Source organism: Tenrec ecaudatus, chromosome 8 (genome assembly GCF_050624435.1).
Source record: "Tenrec ecaudatus isolate mTenEca1 chromosome 8, mTenEca1.hap1, whole genome shotgun sequence".
In the NCBI taxonomy this organism is placed as follows: Eukaryota; Metazoa; Chordata; class Mammalia; order Afrosoricida; family Tenrecidae; genus Tenrec; species Tenrec ecaudatus.
Window position 1 is genome coordinate 28,912,515 of NC_134537.1, and position 20,744 is coordinate 28,933,258.

Below are 20,744 nucleotides of genomic sequence, written 5' to 3' on the forward strand. Positions count from 1 at the left end.
GGCCTTTGTAATGGGGAGTCAAAGGCTGAAATCCGTTTATCTCAAGTGGTTCTCTCTTCTACTGACCCCTTCTTGCTTCCATAGGTTCTCGGCTCTAGCTGCGCTAGAGAACCTCCCAGGGAGCTGTTAGGAAGTTCTGCTGGTGCCCATGGCTACAACTCAGAGGGAGGAAAACCTGGCAACCTACTTCCTTAAAGATGACGGCCCAGAAACCCCAGGGAGCAGTTCTGCTCGGTTACATGGGGCTGCTATGCATCACAAATGACTGGCTCGCACCCCACAGCAACAACAGGGAGCTGATAAACTATACACCAGATCGTTTTAATCCAAATTTCTTAGGGGTTCAGCATTATCCAATAGTTCTCCCATGACTTGGCACTGCAGATAGACCTGCAACTATTCATAAGCTAGTTTGTTGTTGTTTTTTCATGTCTATATAAGATAGGCAGGATAAACAACCCCGAGGAGTAAACAACAGCATTGACAGTTTTGAGGGGCCAGGGGAGAAGAGGCTGGGGGAAAGAAGGGGGTAACCAACAAACCCAGGGACAAAGGAACAGCAAGAGATCTAAAATCGATAGCAAGGAGGGCACAGACTGCCTGGTGGGGTTCAATCAAGTGCAATGTAGCCGAGAGGAAGTACAGAGAACAGAAAGAAAATTGAACATGAATGAAGGTCAAACATGATAGTGGGGCAGGAGGAAAGAAAAGGAAATCGAGGAAAGAACTAGGTAAAAGAATTAGGAAAGAACTAGGAGGCAAAAACATTTATAGAGGTCTAAACAGAGGCATACACATGTGTAAATCTATTTCTATATAATGATAGGGAAATAGATCTATGTACTTATATTTATATGTTAAGTATTAAGGTAACAGATAGACATTGGGTCTCGACTCAAGTACTCCCTCAACACAAGGACACTTTGTTCTAATAATCCTGCATGGTATCACGCTCACCTTCCCAACACGAACACTGTAGACAAAATGGGTGTATAAGCAAATGTGGTGAAGAAAGTGGATGGTTCCCGGCTATCACAATATAGAGCATCTGGGGTCTTAAAAGCTTGAAGATAAACAAGCAGCCATTTACCTGAGAAGCAACAAAGTCCACACTAGCCTGTGTGATCACAAGGTGTCAATGGGATCAGGTATCAGGCATCAAAAACTCCTATCATTGTGAATGAGGCGGGGTGCAAAGTGGAGACCCAAAGCCCATCTGTAGGAAATTGGACATCCCCTCACAGAAGAGTTTCAGGGAGGAGACGATCCAGTTAAAGCTCCAATGAAACATACAACTTTCCTCTAGGTCATTAATACTTCCTCCCCTCACTTTCATGACCTCAATTCTACCTTACAAATCTGACTAAACCAGAACATGTACACTGCTACAGATAAGAGCCGGAAACAGGGAATCCAGGACATATAAACCCCTCAGGACCGATCATGAGAACAGAGATACCAGGAGGGGAGGGATAGGTGGAGGGAGAAAGGGGGACACAATGATCTACATATAACAGCCCCACCAAAGGGGAACAAACAACAGAAGAGTGAAGGGAGACCGTGGACAATATGAGATATGAAAATAATAATAATTTACAATTTATCAAGGGTTCATGAGGGAGAGATGGTAAGGGAGGGAAAAATGAGGAGCTGATACCAAGGGCTCAAGTAGAAAGAAAATACTTTGAAAATGATCATGGCTCTATGTGTAACCTCCTCTCTGGGAGATGGGCAATGGGAAGGTGGGTAAGGGGAGACACCGGGCAGTGTAAGATAAGATAAAATAATTATTTATAAACTATTAAGGGACCAGGGGGAAGGGGGGAGTAGGGAGGAAAGGGGAGGGGGAGGGGAAAAAAAGGGAAATCGAGCTGATTCCAGGAACCCAAGTGGAAGGTGAATTTTGAGAATGACGAGTGCAATGAATGTATAAGGGTCCTTTGCTCAATTGATTGTGATAAGAGTTGTATGAGCCCCAATACAAAGATTTATTAATAAAAAAAGAACATGATCATGGCAACAAATGTACAGATGTGCTTAACACAATGAATGGATGTATGGATTGTGATAAAAGCTGTAAGATTCCCCCCAATAAAATGATTTAATAAAAAAATTTTAAAAAGTAAAGACAAACAAAACAGGAAACTCCAGAACACCTTTTTTTTGGTAAAATGATTAATTACTAAAATCTGAAACCCCCTGTCATCACGTTACTTCTCAAACAGTTGACAGCCCGCCAATCAGCCTGCTGCACCCCAGGGCCCCTGGATGTGACCCAAAAGAAAAAGATGAACTCACTACCATCAGGTCCCTTCTGACTTGTGGCGACCCTACAGGGCACTGTAGAACTGCCCCCGTGGGTTTCTGAGACTGTAACGCTTTGTGGGAGTAGAAAATCTCATCTTTTTTCCTCAGTGTGGCTGGTGGTTTTGAACTGCCAACCTTGCAAACCTCGGCCCAATGCATAACCACTAAGCCACCAGAGTTCCCTCTGATTATACAACTATCAGCTTCTAATTGAAAAGGCTTTTTAGAAATCCTTTAGAGAAAATTTATTGTCTCCATAAACCTTAAAACATAAATTTTTAAAGAAATAAAATACATGAACAAAACACAAAATACAATCTGAGTTTATGTAAAAAATCTTCTAAAACCAAACTCACTGCCATCAAGTTGATGCTGACTCGCGGCAACTCTATAGGACAAGTTAGAACTGTTTCTTTAAGTTCCAAGATCATAGCTGTTAACAGGAGTAGAAAACCCAGTCTTTCTCCCTTGGGATGCCTACCTAGTCTTCCTCCTGATGGGTGGCTGGTGGTTTTGAACAGCCAACCTTGCACAATGCATAACCTCTACACCACCAGGGGTCGCCCTTCTGAAATAATTTGTTAAATGGTTTTGTGTGTTTGGGATAGGGAAAATAGTTATAACTCTTCTTCAGTTTTCTCATGTGAGAAATGAAAATGCAAACATAACATTTTAGTTCATGTGCAAAAAAGAAGTTATTTTTACCAAATGCTAAATTAGAGTTGCAACATTCTAAACACCTGCCGTGTAAGTCAGATAAGCTATTACTGCTTATACTAATAGTTTATGCAATCATAAATATGAGTATAAAACTGGATTGAGTATCAGTTTATAAAGCATACTAGTCACTACACAGAGAAGCATAAATGCTTATTTTCTCGTTAGTTCACCCTCAAGCTTTCCATCCTGACCATTGAAAAGACTCCACGCAGTGTCACCAAAAACATCCATCTTGCAAATCCAGTCGTCAATTTTTGTGTTGTTAGATTCCATCTGGTAAGATCTGATTCATGGGGACCCTGTCTATGTACCCTAGAACAAACACTACCTGGTCCTACGCCAGGCTGACAAATGTTGCTATGGTTCAGTCCACTTTTGCAGCCAATTCATCCCTTCAAGGCGCTTCCTTCTTCCTTCATCACACATGATATCCTGCTCCTGACACTGTTCCCGCTGAGTGACATGCTCAAAGTATGTAAGTGCCACCCTCGCTTCTAAGGCGTGTTCTGTCTGTCCTTCTTGCAAGACAGATTGGTTCTTCTAGACTTGTCAACTATAAACATCTAACAACATAACAAAAACTATATATCATCTATATCTATAAAACTATAGATAGATTATAAATCTAAATCTAACTATATGCAACAAAAACCAAACCAAGCACAATGCCGCCAAGCCCATTCTGACTCATAGCCCTACAGGACCGAGTACAGCTACTCCGTGAGGGTTTTTGAGACTGTAGCTCTTTATAGGAACAGACAGGTTCTTCCTTGTTCTGAATGGCCAATCTTGAATGGCCAGTCTTGCAGTTAGCAGCCCACGGTGTATCCCGCTTTGCCAGCAATATAGTAAAAACTACAGAACTCTAATGTCATTGACCATGAAACTACAAGGGTACCTTGGTGAGGACCCTCGATGAAGAGACCTGGTCTTTGACCATCTTCAGACAGTTTTGAGGTACAAGAGAGACCTCGGTCTCCAATATAACCTAAGGAGAGCGCTTATTAAATCTTAAAAGAGATCACGACAACACATAAACATGATACATTATTCGGATAAGGGAGAGCATTAGCTTGAGGGCAAAATGGCATCGCAGGATTTGTTCAGATACCAAGCCTTAAAAAGAACATGGGAGGGGCAAAGGGAACTGCCATACAAGTAGATTGGTGGCAGATCAGTATATCACAATCATAGGTGGGACCACAAAAAGCAGGAATCGGACCACAATTCAAATGCATCTATTCTTCTTTGGTCTTCCTTGTCCAATGTCCAACTTTCACATGCATAGGAGGGAAAGAAAAATATCATGGGTTGGGTCCAGCATAACCTAGTTCTCAAAGTAATGTCCTTGTTCAACACTCTAAAAAGATCGTATGTAACAGATTTACTTAATGCAATACGTCTTTTGAGTTCTTGACTGCTGCTTCATGAGTATTGACTGTGGATCCAAGCAAGACAAAATCCTTGACAACTTCAACCTTTTCCCCCATTTATCATCATGCTATCTACTGGTCCAGTTGTGAGGATTTTGGTTTTCTTCACATTTAGTTGTAATCCATCCTGACAACTGCATACCTTCAACTTCATCAGGAAGTGCTTCAAGTCCTTACTTTCAGCAAACAAAGTTGTCATCTGCCTGTCAGAGTTCATGAATAAGCCTTCCTCCAAGTCTGATATCAAATGCTTCATATAATTCAGAATTCATATAGTTCCTCTTCATATACTCTACATGTTGTATTATGGTGACTTGAGTGTTGATGTGATGCTGGAAGCTACGTCACTGGGGTTTCAAACGCCAGCAGGGCCATCCAAGGAGAACAGATTTCAGTGGAGCTTCCAGACTAAGAACAGACAATGAAAAAGGACTCAGTAGCTCCCCACTTTGGAGGAAGAAGCTGCTGGAATCCACCATATACAGACGCCCTAGGTGAGGTCACAGTGAGTCAGAATCCACTCCATGGGAAGGGGTTTGGGTATGAGTGGAAGTCGACTTGATGGCAGTGGGTTGGTTTTTGTTGCTGTGTTTCCTACAAGTAGACCATGTGAAAGGAGTCCTGGCTTTTCAGTGGGTTACTTGTTGGACTGATGACTTCAAAGATAAACAGTTTGAAATCACCCGCCACTCTTCAGGAGAAAGATGAGGCTTTTGACCACCATAAAGATTCAGTCCTGGAAACCCATAAGTTTAGTGGGTAACAGTAGCAGTGAGTTCACATAGGCTAAATAGCAGTGAGTTTGTTTGGTTTTTTAGAGCATCTGAGAATTCCTTTGTTTTAATCGTTAGGTAATTTTAATCAGCATTAGAGAAATAGAACAAGTGAAACCTCAGATTTCACTGAGAATAAGTAAGTGAAAGTGATGTGTCAAGAAAATGAGGAACATAATTTAGATGGCACTCACATGTATAGTTGATGACTGACTAGAGGAATTCCAGAGCAACAAGGTCAATCAAATGCTGCTCCACCTCTGTATCTCCTCCGCCCTATTTCCAACACAGGGACGGGAGCAAGGAAGCACCACTAACCAACTCCTGCTCCATCCAAGCTTCAGGTTAGGCATGAAGGCACCCTGCACAATTCACATGTAGCATCAGGAAAAGCAACAGTGAACCAGGGAGGAAGGGGAACCCGGGCAGGAGGAATCTGAGCTGGAGGACAGTCCTGCCACTTAGCTTACGTTCCTTAATATGGAGAAATCAGATCTTTCAGAAGGTTTTTCTTGTTAGTGAAGTATCATTTGGGCAATTGTTTAAAAATGAAGATAAACTGCAAGTCGAAAAGTAGTTTGCTTACAAGGCCTTTTTTACTTTTTAAAATCATTTTATTGGGGGTTCATACAACTCTTATCACAATCCTTACATCCATCCATTGTGTCCAGCACATTTGTACATTTGTTGCCATCATCATTCTCAAAACATTTGGTTTCTACTTGAGCCCTTGGTATCAGCTCCTAATTTTCCCCCTCTCTCCCTGCTCCCTTCTACCCCTCCCTCATGAACCCTTGATAATTTATAAATTATTATTTTTTGTTATGTATTACACTGTTCAGTCTCCCTTCACTCACTTTTCTGTTGTCTGTCCCCCAGGGAGGGAGTTATATGTAGATCCTTGTGATCGGTTCCCCCTTTCTACCCAACCTTACCTTTACCCTCCTGCTATTGCTACTCTCATTATTGGTCCTGAGGGGTTTATCTATCCTGGATTCCCTGTGTTTTCTGTTCTTATCTGTACCAGTGTACATCCGCTGGTCCAGCCAGATTTATAAGGTAGAATTGGGATCATGATAGTGGTGGGGAGGAAGCATTAAAGAACTAAAGGAAAGTTGTATGTTTTGTCGTTGCTACACGGCACCCTGACTGGCTTGTCTCCTCCCCATGACTGTTCTGTAAGGGGATGTCCAGTTGACTATGGATGGGCTTTGCTTCTCCACTCACTTGACCTTTGTAAAATGGCTGCCTGGTTCCAAGTGCAGAGCCAATCAGAATGCTTGCTAACTTTTCTAATGGTCAGTGACCTTTGTACAGACTTAAAAATCTGTACCTGAGAAAGTATTTCTCTTTGTGGGTTAAGCCAAGGATTAGAAAAGAATGTCCCTGATAGAGCTTTGATGCCTGTAAGCTTATCAGACCTGTCCAAAGCCAACCATCTCCAGGAAATATGTTGTTCCTCTAGCTTGCTCTGATTTGTTTTTGTTTGTTTGTTTAACGAGCTACCCTTGGTTGTTTGCACTTTGCAATTACCCTGTATACCCAACCAATCCAGAGCACCCGCATGTGTCTTCCAGACCAATCTCCTTTAATTCCCTGCCTAGAACTATCCCTCTCCAACTGCCTTACCCCACCAAACACCACTGCTAGTATCTAACTCTACCATATAAATAAACCCTTTCCCCTCCCCTTTGGGCGATCGGTGCCCTCCCCTGTCAGATCAGACATGCCTTGGTCTGAAGGCTCTCAAGTCTCCAATAACTCTCTTGACTTTTACTTCGCCAGAGTACATGCTCATCGCTCCTCGGCAACATTTCAAGGCTGTCCTTACGAAAAGCACCTTTAGGTAAAGTTTCATCATTTCAGTAAGTCGATGAAGGTCAACAAGCCTGAGGAGTAAAAATGGTCACATAACCCAGATGGAACACCAGCAGGTGCCAATTTTTTAACACTGTACTCAAGCTTAAATCCTGAGCACTAAGTTTGCAGTCAGACTGAACTCGATGGCGGTGAAATTGTCGATAGCGAACATCCAAAGTCCACTTGGAGTCTCCTTTCTGGGTTAAGCCCCAGTGAATTCCTTCTGATCTCTAACCAACAATGTGAACAGGCTTGCCCTCGGGTCGAGTGCCTCAAAAGTGGATTACTCCCACTTCTGGAAGCAGCCGGTCAGGATCATTTTCCCTTAGAGCAGCGGTTCTCAACCTGTGGGTCGCGGACCCCTTTGGGGGCTGAATGACCCTTTCACAGGGGTCACCCGATTCATAACAGTAGCAAAATGACAGTGATGAAGTAGCAATGAAACTAATTTTATGGTTGGGGGTCACCACCACCTGAGGAACTATGAAAGGGTCCCGGCATTAGGAAGGTTGAGAACCACTGCTCTAAGAGATGAATTGACATCATAGCGGAAACAAAGGTCTCAAACATACCAAAGATGGGGAGGCTGGACCAGGCCCACAATTTCTCATTGTTACGTGGTAGATCACCGTGAGCCGGAGCCCACTCAGGGGCAACACCGTCTTTACAGAAGCAGATAGACAGGGCTTTCCCCAACCACCCCTGCACTGTGCTGATGGGTGTGTTTGAGCCACCAGCCTTTTAGGTTAATAGAGGAGCACACATCTTTTGAGTCTCTCAGAAGTCGTGACCTAAGTATAAGCCAGACCAAATAGTCTTATTTCCCTTTTGGGCTGTCAGAATAGACTTTTTTAGAAGCTTTCCCAGACCAATTCTTTCTACTCATTCCTTTGTTCTCTGCATTTATTTGGCATCCTTTCAATAGGGATCATTGAGCAATGTGATAGACGGAATAATGGCCCTCCAAAGACGCCTAAGTCTTAATCCTCAAAGCCTGTCATTTTGTTACCTTACATGGAAAGGGGACTTTAGCATCAGGGCTAAATTAAAGATCTAGAGAGGGAGAGATTATTCTGGATCTCCCAAGTGAGCTCTGTGCAATCGTGAGAGGATCCGAGTCGGATGTGAGCATGGAAGCTGAGATTAGACTAATGCAGCCACAAGCCAAGGAATGCAGGCAGCCTCCCAAAACGGAAAAAATCAAGAAAACTTCCTTCCCGCGCAAGCTCCAGCGCTGCCGGCGGACCGGCTGGGCCGGGAGGCAGGATTCACCAGTGCTGCCTGCGGACCCGGCTGGGCCGGGAGGCAGGATTCACCAGCGCTGCACCACCGAAGCCCCTCCGCCACCTCTAGTTGCCGCCCAGCTGCCCTCTGGAGTCCATCCACGGACCGACAGCGCCAGGGGCATTCAACTAGCCCAGTCCCATCTGCGCTGTGCTGGGCTCCCTGCCAGAAGGACTTCTATAAATCCAAGTCCTTTTATGAAGGAAAGGGAGGAGTAAGCGCCAGCCCTGGGGGCCGGCTCCAAGAGTTTTCAAACCCAAATGGAAAACGGCCTAAAATTGGGAGGCGGCAGTAGTGTAGAAATCCAAGGAGAGAGCATGAACGGAGAGAAAGAGCTGCCGCCCTCCATGTCTGCATTTTATCCCCCTACTCCCACCTGGGGGGGGGGAGGCTGGGTTTGAGGGTATTGGCTACTCTTAGTGGCTGAATTTAGGCGCAAGTATGACTTGGTTTTGCTAGTTTTGTTAAGTCTCTCGGGAGGGAGTGGGTAAGTAGCGTGGTTCTGGGCTGCGCGCGATGGAAGAATTCATGCCAAACCTGTTTTGTGATCCAAGTGGGTTTTTATGAAGGACAGGACAAGTGTCAGGTGTTACAGACTCAAAGAGGTTCACAAGCTTCAGGTGTTTCGTCTCAAAGGGAGCAACCACGTGGAAAAGAGCACAAGCAGTGGGCCCGGAGACCGTGAGCCCCACGCAGGCCCGGAGCGGCCATTCCCAGGTAGTGTGTGTGCACCTCCACCCTCCGCCTGCCACTGACCAGGAACAGGTAAGAGGGCGCAGCCTTCCCACAACCAGGATATTTCAAGCCTCTGGCTGGGGAGGCGTGGTTGATGGTATTGGTTGGCCCCATTGGCTGAATTAAGCTCACGGGGCGGGAGGGCAAGAGGAGCTCATTGAGCCCGAGCCTAGTTTGGACCGCCCAGGTGTACTTCCCACGGGCTGGGGGCTTGAGTATGAGCATGCTCAGTTTAGGGTCTTCATAGGCGTCTCATGGTTGCCTGATTTCCTTCCAACCTCCTTTATGGGGGCCTTTGCAGGCATGGGAGGGGCACCCTTGCCCCCCACCCCAATCTGCCTAGCTAATAGTTTCTGGTATGCATGCCCAGGTGACCCTCATCTGCAAACGCCCAGCTTTGGACCTCCCCCTTAGGTGTCTAATGCGTGCCTGATTTCTTTCAAGCCCCTTTATCGCGGCATGGCCAGCTAAATTTCCTTAGCGTAGGCATTCGGTAGAGACAACCCCTGTATCCCTAATCTTCCTGCCTGCACAACCACCAGTGAGTCTCTGGACATCTTTGGGTCAATGCTCTCGAATTCCTTGCCTCCACCTCAGGGGATGCCCACTGAACCAGCAGGTGTCCCGTGTCCACAGTAACATCTGGTGATCTGAGTCTACTCACGGGACAAACCACCGAATCAGAAGAATCCACAAAGAACAGCTCTCCAAAGAGCCCATCTTATTTCTGTAAGGCACAGGGACCATTCAGCAGGAGATTACACCAGGTGGCCCCGCAAATATGCCATTTACCTCATAGGCACCAACTGCATTTCAAGGTTTTTCAGCAATACAAGCAGCTGTGCCTGAATCTCCCGGCCTTACAGGAAACATAATGGGACAGAGCACAACAGGACTCTGGGCATGCCCAGGCCTAATGGATTTATGGGAAATGCACAACCTGGTGTGATGCCACTTCCCCAAAATATTGTTAGGCCCCAAGGAGGACTAGTGGGACAAATGGTTGTGTCCCAGAGTAAATTTGCCGTGCCACAAGCTCAGAGACCCTGATGCAGCCTCTCATAGATGAACCATGAACCAGCAAATGGTTAGCAGGTGGGTATCAGCAATGCAAACCCCACAGTGGGTTTTGGCCAGCACTCCTCTCCCCAGCCCAACAGCAGGCTATTCTGGAAGCTCATAAAATCACACTCTCAGCACACAGCTTTGGAAATGAAAATGAAATATAAGTTTCAACCAGAATTACCCCCAGTAATTCCTTTCTAAAACATATCTAGTTCTTCTGTTTATTAATGTGCAGCTGTTCTTTTCCTCATTAATGCATATTAATAATTATCTGATAGATCATGTGCTGGTCCGTACTGATTAAATTTGATGTGGTAAAAAGCAGGTTGAAAAACCACTTTGTGTTAAGAACAGCTTCGCTTATATTTCCCATGATCTCATAAACCGTATTCTTTGAGTATTTGCTCAGTTTTACTTAATAAAATTATCTCTCTAATGTTTGCATGTAAAGGAATATGTTAGTTCAGGTAGACTAAAGAAACAAAATTCATAGACACTCATGTGTATAAGAAAAAGCTTTCTATAAAATTAATTGTCTATTAAGAGAACATCCCAGGTCAGTCCAGATCAAGTTCATAAGTCTGATATTAGGCCATATGTCCAATACCAGCCTATAAATTCCTCTTCAGACTCATGCAACCCATACAATGATGTTGAATGGAAGAAGAGCACAGGCCAGTGGGTAGAAAGTCTTGTGGATCCATTGGTGGTAGAAGCATCTGAGGTCTGGCATGGATCTCCACGTGGCTCCTCCAGCTCTAGGGCTCTGGCTCCATCAGTGTAGCTCCATGTGGTTTGTCATCAGGAACACAAAGCACGGTGTGGATCTGGCCTCCAGTGAGCCACCCATTTCCTTAGTGCTTCCAAATGAGGTCATCAAGTCATGACCTGATTGAAAGGCCAAACTTCACCCCTTCATTCAAGCTGACACCAGATTATGTAACTACCACAGGGAAGTAGTCAGCATGTTAGTCAGACCTCTAACAGTATAACCCCTGCCCCAAATTAGCCAGTAATCCTGGGGGCAGATACTGGCTGTGCAAATGTTAAATCACATAAATAGAATGTACATGTATCACTGAGCACTGCTTTCTAATGGATCGCGATCCTTTGATCTCATTGTGTAGCTCCGCTGTGCAGTTGCTGTGATGACGTGTGTAATGGGGAACCGGGATCAGCGAAAGGAAGACAAGCCCGGATGTTACTCTAATTCGCTTAACGAATGTTTAAACACTCAAGTTTTTTTTGTTTGTTTTTTAAATTAATCATTTCATTGGGGACTGTTACAAATCTTATACCAATCCATCATTAACACTCAAGTTTTTATCTGGGTCTCCCTCCTTACACACAGTACTAACATGAAGATTTTTCTCAGCACCGTAGGCAAACAGGTCAACTACAACAAGCCACTTTCAAGTCCTGAAGGTATGTCCAGGCTGATGGCAGTACTTGTATTTGTATTTAAATTCGTTTGTGTATGTGTTTGCATTTTATAGTGCCTAAAACTGACAAAATGTTATAGGCCTTTATTAAACAGATGAATCCATAGACACTGGCAAAAAAAAAATCCAAGAAACTAAAACCTCCTGCTAGAGTGTCCTGAAGGACCAGCTCTTCCATTGACCTTTCATTTTACCCCTCCCCCCCACAAAGCATGGTGTTGTCTTCCTCGGACGGCCATAACAAAGTGTCACAAATAAGGTGGGTTATGAAAACAAAACCTTTTTAAAAGCCCCCCAGTTCTGGAAGTGAGGAGTCCAATATCATTGCATGACTGTATTCTTTCTGAGAACTCCGAGCTTCTGCTTCTGATGCGAATCCTCGGTGTTCTTTGACCTGTAGATCGCTCCAGTATCGACATCTGTCCTGTCATGGCTGTCTGCCTCTCTGTCGGTGTCTCTTCTCTCTTGTGAGGATTCTGCTCATATTGTTTTAGGATCTGCTCTACTCCTTTGAATACACTATTTTTAAAAGTCACACATGTGAAGGTCAAGACTATACTGTATCTTTTCGGGTACACAATTTTAATTTATAACAGATCCACTTCAGACTTTTGACCTTCAAAACTGCCAGGTAATAAATTTATGTTGTTTGAAGCCCCTGAAATTGGGGACATTAAGTTAAAGCAGCGATAGAAAAATTCAAGCACGAAAGCATTGTGTTTCCTGCTTGGAAGATGAAGATGAATAAAACAAACCTTTCCCCTCTGCCTAAATTCAACAGATGTGTGATGGGTAGGTTTCGCATCAATTTGGCTCAGTGAGGACTGTCGGTGGCTTGTTAGATAAGGCCCAGTACTCTCCCATGATGTGATCTAACACAATGTCATCAAGTCTGTAGTAGAAGAGTACAGTAAGAGGAACCGGGTGGAATGTAACCCTCAGGTCACAGCCCTGGTGCAACTGAAAGGAAATGCCCTTGTTGTGGCCTACTTCCCATCTCAGTAGGCACTGTAGAAAACCTGCTTGGTTTTCATTGCTGGGTCTGGAGACTGCATCTGGCCGCTCAATCTCTGGTCCTTTGGCCTTGAGCCCACAGTCTGCCATATTGCCTGCGGATGCCAGGAGCCATCATTGGCCTGTCATCTGACCTGCTGACTTTGAGTTTACTTGCTTCTCCACTCGTCACCGTGACTTGTTCATTTCAGGCTTTATCCACCTCTGTAGCCACAGCCAGTGGTCTTACAGTTGATTTGGGGTTAATCATCCCCCAAAGCTGCTCGACTCAGGACAAGCCTTCAGCTTAGCATCTGACCTACAAACTTGGAATTTAGCTGGACTGACATTGAATGTTCCCACTTCTTCAACTGTGTGTCCCTTTTTCTTGGTATCAATGTGTATGCTATAAATGCATCACTGATTTTGCTTTTCTAGAGAAGCCAGCCTAAGACGAGATGAAGTACATATACTATATTAAAAGCTTGAACTTGAATGCTATCTTAAAAGTGGTACAAATATAGGAGTCTCAAGAAAAGAAGCCCATTTCTAGAGTAATTCAGTAGGGCGTAGCGGAAAGGCTTTTCAGCTGATCCTAAGGGGGGAAAATTAATTTTAACAGATAAAAAGGATGAAGAAAGTAGCATAATGTTATCATTTAAGACACATATTAAATTAGTTTAAAATCAACCTTTTAGCCATTTGATACAAGTAACGATCTTATTATCGCTCGATACTTCTTTAGATCTCCTACTCATACTTTCTGTTTGTCTTTCCCACCCAGTATGTTTCGATTTGGTTTCTGAAGCATTTTTATCATTGCTGCTTGCCAAAGGAGGTAACCTAAGTGAAAAAGTAGGTTAAGGGCACAATCCTGCCCTAAGACTTCTGTTACCAGCCACACGTTTTGGGGTTCCCAGGATCGTACTCACTTCAAACTAGTTGGGGTTTTACAAATGTTGGGGTCCCCTGGACCTCCCTCGGGTTTGCAGGAAAGACTCACAGTATACATGAAAAGCTATTGTATTGATGGTCATAATTACTATGTTTATTACTGGGAATTGGTATAAATGAGAATCGAACAAAGGAGAGATGCACAGAAGTGAGTCTAGAAATGGTTCCTCATGGGATGTTTCCTGCTTCCGGACATGCTGTCCTTTCTGTATCACTATAAGACAATATGCACCAAGTGGTGTCAACCCAGTCAGTTTGCCTGAACTCCGGTGGCTAGAGTTTTTATTGAGGCTTTAGTACATAGTCCCGGTAGATTGCATTATTGCCCACAATACTAACGCAAGTGTTTATTGGTCATCATTTTATACTGAAAATTTCCTGTAGGTATACAATTTTGCTAATTAAAAACTGGCTCCACCTTTAAACAAGTCTAGGGAATCTAGGGGAAGGAAGTGGGAGTGGGGGCAGAGTGCACAAATACTTGCATTTCCATAGATCTTGCAACTGATTCTTATGCAAGCTACAGTTTAGATGGACTGACTCCAGAACAAGACAGTAGCTTTATTTTTTACTGTCTGAACAGGAGTGGAAAGTGTAAAGCAACCAAACTAATCCTGTCCTCATCAAACTGATTCCAATTCCTAACCTCTGAGTCACTCTGAGTCTTAGGGTAAAGTTAGAAAAAGTTCCATATTTTGACTACATGATAGAGTTTCATAATGAACAGATCTTTATCTGATCCAATCTGTATACCATTCAAAAGACCTCTTCCACAGTCCTGGGAAGCTTTTCTTTAACGCTATTAATACTTTTATATGTCTTCATGTAAATTTCAGTGTTTTTAAATTTATTTATTTATAGTGAAGAACATGGCAGTAAGTGCCACTACATATAGCTTCAATGGACACTATTTAATACACAAGCAAAATTTTGTCTCTAATTTCCTCCAATAACTGAATCATAAAAAGAGGTGGACACTTGCAAGTAAATATCTAAGAATGTTAATGCTAGCAAATTAGGTGCTGTAACATTATATACAAACATATTACTAATGAGATGATGTCCCAAAAAGGGAAGGAAAAAAACTATCATTAAGTGTAGTTCATCATAACTTGAGTATATCTAAGTTGAGGACTACTGTATTTGTCTGGGTTGACTGCAGAAACAAGTTCACAGACTCTCATATGTGTATAAGAAAGAGTTTTTATTATACATTATTATTATATTATTAATGTATATTAAGAAAACATCCTAGCTCAGGCCAGATCAAGTCCATAAGGCCAATATTAACCCATTTATCAGATACTAATTCATAAATTCTACTTTAGACTCACACAGCACATGCAATGATGTTGAATGCAGGAAGATCACAGGTCAGTAGGTAGAAGGTCTTGTGGATCCAGTGGCAGTGGAAGCATCTCAGCACTGGTGTGGGTCTCCACATGGGTCCTCCAGCTCCAGGGTTCAGGGCCCATCAGCGTAGATCCATGTGGCTTGTCAACAGGAAGGTGTAGCAGAGTGTGTCTGCCTCCAGGGAGGAAGGCAGGGGTTCCCAGAATCCTCAGGAGAAGCCCATGCCCACACAGAGGCCTCATTGGCTGTGACCTGATTGACAGGCTAGACTCCACTCCTTCACAAATCCACAGATTATGTAACTGCCACAACTACCTATAGGGTACACAGTTACAAACACTTTTTTATTAAGATAACCATGAATTGTTTTCTGAGTTTGAAGGATTGGATACTTAAACCCAGGACAACGCAGTCAGTTGGCACTACAAAGTTCATGATTAAGGGGAGTAACAACTGGGGTCGTGGAAGCTTGAGGCCGGCCATCGAAACTATTACTGATCTCTACTTGTCTGAGACAAAAAGAAAGAAGGAATCCCAAGATTCCGAGAAGAAACTAGTCCACAGGAATAAATGTCTATGCAAACCACAGTCTCATCTAATCTGAGATCAGAAGACCTAGAGGATGCCTGGCTACCATTACTGAACACTTTGATCAAAGATTTCCAAAAAGAATTCTGATAAAAGGAGAAAAATATCAATCAGAGTATCAAATTCTCATATATTCAAACATTTCTGGAAACATAGGGGGATGGATGGACCTTGACACTATTGCCCAGAGATAATCTTTAAATCTGAAACCAAAAACACCCACCTGAAGTCTGTGAGGAGTAGAACTCGGGGCAGTTCTGCCCTGTTCTGTAGGGCTTTTGTGAGCCAGCCTCAATGGCAGTGAGTTGTGGAGCAGGATGCTCCTTTAAGAACTGTCTGTATGGGATCAAACTGGCAGCAGCAACTCAAAAGATCAGCTCAGAATTTTGGGGGCTATGAGTTTATGTGAATGGGGAGGAGCCGCTCAGCAAAGGGCCGTGAGAACAGTGGGCAACATGAAGAATGTAGTGACTCTCACGGAATTCTACATACAGAAACTGTTGAGCGAGTCTGTTTTGTTGTGTGCATTCTCAACAAAAGACACAATAAAATTAAAAGGAGAAAAAAATGTAGGAATAAAAAGTCAGCAGCGGCATCAGCAGGGGCCCAGGACATTTTCCGGAGGTGCCTGTCATTCACCTCCCTTCTCATCACCACTGGCCCCCAACTCTGGAGTTGTTCTCCTGGTACTGGGGCCAAAGCATCCATTGCTATCCACCCCCTGGTTTTCATGTGAAAATAGATGACTTATGTTATTGGATGTGGTTGCTATTGAGAAGATTCAGAGCAGAACACACACCAATTCAACATTTCCACATGGCCAAGCTCGTGACATCAATTAGACACTTCAGGTTGTGCCACCATTCTCACTGTCCTTTCTGGAGCTGCTCTGTTCCCATTTTCCCACAAGTATCAACTGACTGCCCCTTCGGTTTCCTATCCAATGTTTTGAGATGTTACCTGCTTGATCCCATATAGGTAGCTCTTAAAAAAATTCAATGCTTAAAACAGACTCTTTTTTTTACTAGTTAAGCTAACCCATTGCTTCACCCTACTGGCATAGTGGGTTGCTCACCATAAGATCAACAGTTCGACTCCACCAGTCGTTCCCTGGGAGAAAGAAGAGGCTTTCTGCTCTCCTAAATATGTATAACCTCAAGGTCCAAAAAGGGCACCTCTACTCTGAACTATAGGGTCACTGTGAGTCAGAATCAACTGTGTGGCAGTGGGTTTTTTAGCTTAATAAAAATTTTAAATTGCTTTATTTTATGACAACTTCAAGAGATAGTTTTGGTTTAAGGTTTTAGGGTCAAAAATTATTCCAGGGCGCTACTTTTAGGGGCTCATGTAACCTGCCTTGGCTCCAGATAATTAGCTTTCATAAGAATTTGAAATTCCGTTCTGTATTTGTCTCCTTTTAAGCATGAGGATTAAGTAACTCTAAATACTTCAGTAACCTTCCTTTTAATTCTTCTATGGAATCTCTGATCAAAACGTTTTGTATGGTGGCTGGGCGCTCTCTAGTTCTGGTCTCATAGTAAAGGAAGCCGCTGTTCGCAGAGGCACTTCTTCCTTCTATCCTGCATGCAACTGCTCTCTTTTACCTTTATCATTTTCCCATTTTAGTAAAACAGTTCTACAACCATATTTTTATGAAAATAATGCACTCCTTATATTGATTTTGCAAACTACACCATTCTCTCATACTAAGTTTTCTATGTATTAGGGGGCTAAAAAAGCACTGTTACAAAATCAGAAACTTGTATTACATAAAACTATCAAAGTTCAAAGGAGCCCTGGTGGTGCAGCAGTCACCTGTTGGGCTACCAACTGCAAGGACAGCAGTTTGAAACCACCAACCGCTCCTCAGGAGAACGATGGGCCTTTCTCTTGCTGTATGTTACAGTCTCAGAAGCTCATAAGGACAGTTCTACCCTGTCCTGTAGGGTCCCTGTGAGTCAGCATCAATTCAATGGCACTGAGTTGAGATTTTTGGTAAATGCAAAAGACGAAGCTGTTTTTGTTTTTTTGATAGATGGATTTTATTTACAAACACTGAAAACACCACTTGCAGTGAGGAAACATTCCAAATTTTTACTCATAAAATTAATTGAAATGGCAAAGGCAGAGTTACAAAGCCACACACCCATCGCCGAACAAGAGGGAAACGAAACGTTCCAGATGCATCTTGAGGAGAGCTCCCAAGAAACACGCATCCGGCCAGACATCTACCAGTCAGCTGTGTTCCATGGCAGCCTGTGTTCATTCCTGCACTTTCTCAATGAGCTCTTCCTTGTATTTGCCTTTCTTTCCCAACCTGTCGAGATTTGACTTTGCGTTCAAGATTTTTTTCCCGATCTTTGTCTAACTTCAGCCTGGTGATGACCACCTTGCTCGGGTGAATGCCCACATGGACAGTGGTGCCATTGGCTTTCTCGCGCTGCACCCGCTCGATGTAGATGACGTACTTTTTTCTGTACACCTGGACCACCTTGCCGATTTGCTGGCCTTTGTAGTGCCCTTGAACCACCTGGACCTCATCGTCCTTGCGGATGGGCATGGAGCGCACGTTATACTTCTGCCGCAGCTCCTTGGAGAGTGGGGACGACATGATCTTCCTGCGCACGTGCGAGGGTGCACTGAAGTGGCGTTTGTGGTTCTTGCTGCGGTCCGAGGTCACGAACGGGTTGAACTTCATGGTGACCGTCGGGCATCCGGCGACCGAAGCTGTTGTTTCTTGATGTATCTTTCATCTAGGCCTATACACCTCTGAGAGTGAGTTTCCATCTCTCTCACCCATCCCTCCAAACTTCTGCTCTCAGACTCACATCACATCCAACCATCCGTTTGGGCATCTTCAAGGGAGTCCAAATGTGTTCCCTTTCAACATTCCTTGAATCTGGGGAACAAAAGACACCTGAAGGAGCAAGGTCAGAGCTGTAGGGCAGGTGAGATTAGCTTTCCCAAGGAAATTCTCCCTGGACAGGCCTTGGTATTCTTGAAGGATAAGCAGGTGCAGTGTCGTAACAGAACATGTGTTATTGGTGCAACTTTTCTGGTCTTATTCTCATTAATGCAGTTTTCAATTTTCTTAAAACGTCTTCAGAATAAATCCCTGTGTAGGGATGAGTCAATCAGGGTCCAGTAGCGCACCGATGGATCACGCAATATACCTCTGGTTCCTTGAGGCTTCCTCATCCCTCACTATCACGACCCCAGTGTTGCTTCCAACTCTGGACTGGACCATGTACATAGGTATAGGCAAGAGATACAGCTCATGACATACAGAACCCAGGTACAGGAATGGGAATAGAGATACCAAAAGGGGGAAGTCAGGGAGAGGAGGTGGGGGAAGGGGGTACCGTTCACAATGAATGGCACATAACCACACACCTACTTCCAGAGGGAAGAACAGATGCCACGGGGGAGGGAGACAGTGGTCGGTGTGAGATATGAAAATAATAACAATCTATAATCTATCAAGGGGCCATGAGAGTGAGGGGGCCTGGATGAGAAAGAGGGAAAAAAGAGCTGATCCCAAGGGCTCAACAGAAAGTAAATGTCTAGAAAAGAACGATGGCGATAGATGTATAAATATGTCTGATACAATTGATGTATGGATAGTAACAAGAGTTGTAAGAGCCCCCAATAAAATGATCTTAAAAAAAAAAAGGGATAAATCCCTGTGACCATTCTGTGTCCTTCAAGAAAATCAATTAAGATTGCCCCTTTGGAATCATCTCCAAAGTCTCCAGAACCTTCACAGTGACTTTTTTTTCTGGAATTAAACTGGCCTGGCAGATCCCCTTGGAAACCACTGTTTAAACTGCTCCCTGCTCTTTCCTATTGAGTGGGTGAATACAAGCGTGTCCTCATTTACGATTCATGCCACAAATTGTCTTTCTTGGCTTCTAAAAGACTTAGCAAAGTTCTTTGAACTGGCTGATCTTCACGCAACACTTTTGGCCCCCATTCAGCTGAAAGCTTGCTGAAGCCAAGGTATTTGCTTAAAATTGAAAATGATGAACCACGTGAGAGCCCCACTTCAGTAGCTCTCCCATCCGAGATAATTTCCTGGTCTTTTTCCCACCAACCCCTGAGCTTTAGTCACAGCTTCTTCATGGGTCTGTCGGTGGTCTTCTCGCCCTGCTCATCTTTGAGATCTTCTCAACCTTCCTTACAGCACTTGGCGATCTAAAGACCATTGTTGCATGCATGTGAGGCACGATTCCCGGAAACTTGTTGTGAAGTGCCAATGATTTGGAAAGATGTGCACTAGAGTTTGTTACAACTTTGACATTAGTCTTGACCCAACCTTGGTTCTCCCCACGACACAGGCGGCTTTTTCCCTCTTCTTCCTTTCTTTTCCTGTGCAGGGCTCTCTAGTGAAAGCAAGGTGAGTATGCTACAGGGCGAGCTCTGCAGCCATCCACTGACTGCAGGGGCATGTTTGAACGACTTGTGTTTGGTTAAACCCATGCATATACCAATTGGAACACTGATAGCCATTTTTTTAAGTTACTCTTCTATGTGAAAAATGTCATACTTCCTTAATCCTCTGGGGAATATTGGCTTACAATTGTTAAATGGACCAAAGGCATACAAAAAATGCTAGACGGGCTTCGAATTGCTTGCTGTGGCTTTTATAAGGGAACGAAAGGCGGTGGCTCTCACTGGGAAAGTGTATTGTTAGCATCATTTGCTCTATAAGTGGTCTCACATGCTACCTTTTAGCACCGAAGCATTTTGAATTTTAGATCCGAGGTAAGAAGAAATACTAGTATTGTCAAGTTGTAGGCAATGATCAACTCTGTTATGAACCCCCCACCCCGGCACTGATAACTTCAACCTTAGGCTTGACCATTCCATACCAGTTGCTGTGGAGTCAATTCCAATTCACAGGGACCCCGTGTACATCAAAGTCACATTGTGTTCCTTGATGCTGTTGGCAGCTGTTTTTTTCAGAAGCAGATTGCCAGGCCTAAGGCCTGGGATGGACTTGAACCTCCATCTTTCCAGGTACCAGCCCGGAAACATTTGTAGCACCTACACACCACTTTAGAGCCTGACCCACGTGTGCAGAGTTGAGGTGCTTCCAAGGATTCTCGAAGCTGGGGTCTCCTTCCAGGAGACCATGGTCAGGTCTGTGAGAAACTGGGTGTTCTCAAACTGCCCAGCTTTTCGCTGCACACTTATCTAGTGTGTAATCATCTGCACCGTGTTAAACCTTCGATCAT

The 20,744-nt window shown here is 43.9% G+C and overlaps 1 pseudogene; it reads right to left on the reverse strand.

The window, feature by feature from the left end:
* Nucleotides 1-17,785: 17,785 nt before the first annotated feature.
* LOC142454243 (ribosomal protein uL24-like pseudogene) lies at nucleotides 17,786-18,224 on the reverse strand (annotated as a pseudogene).
* Between the last annotated feature and the right edge of the window lie 2,520 nt (nucleotides 18,225-20,744).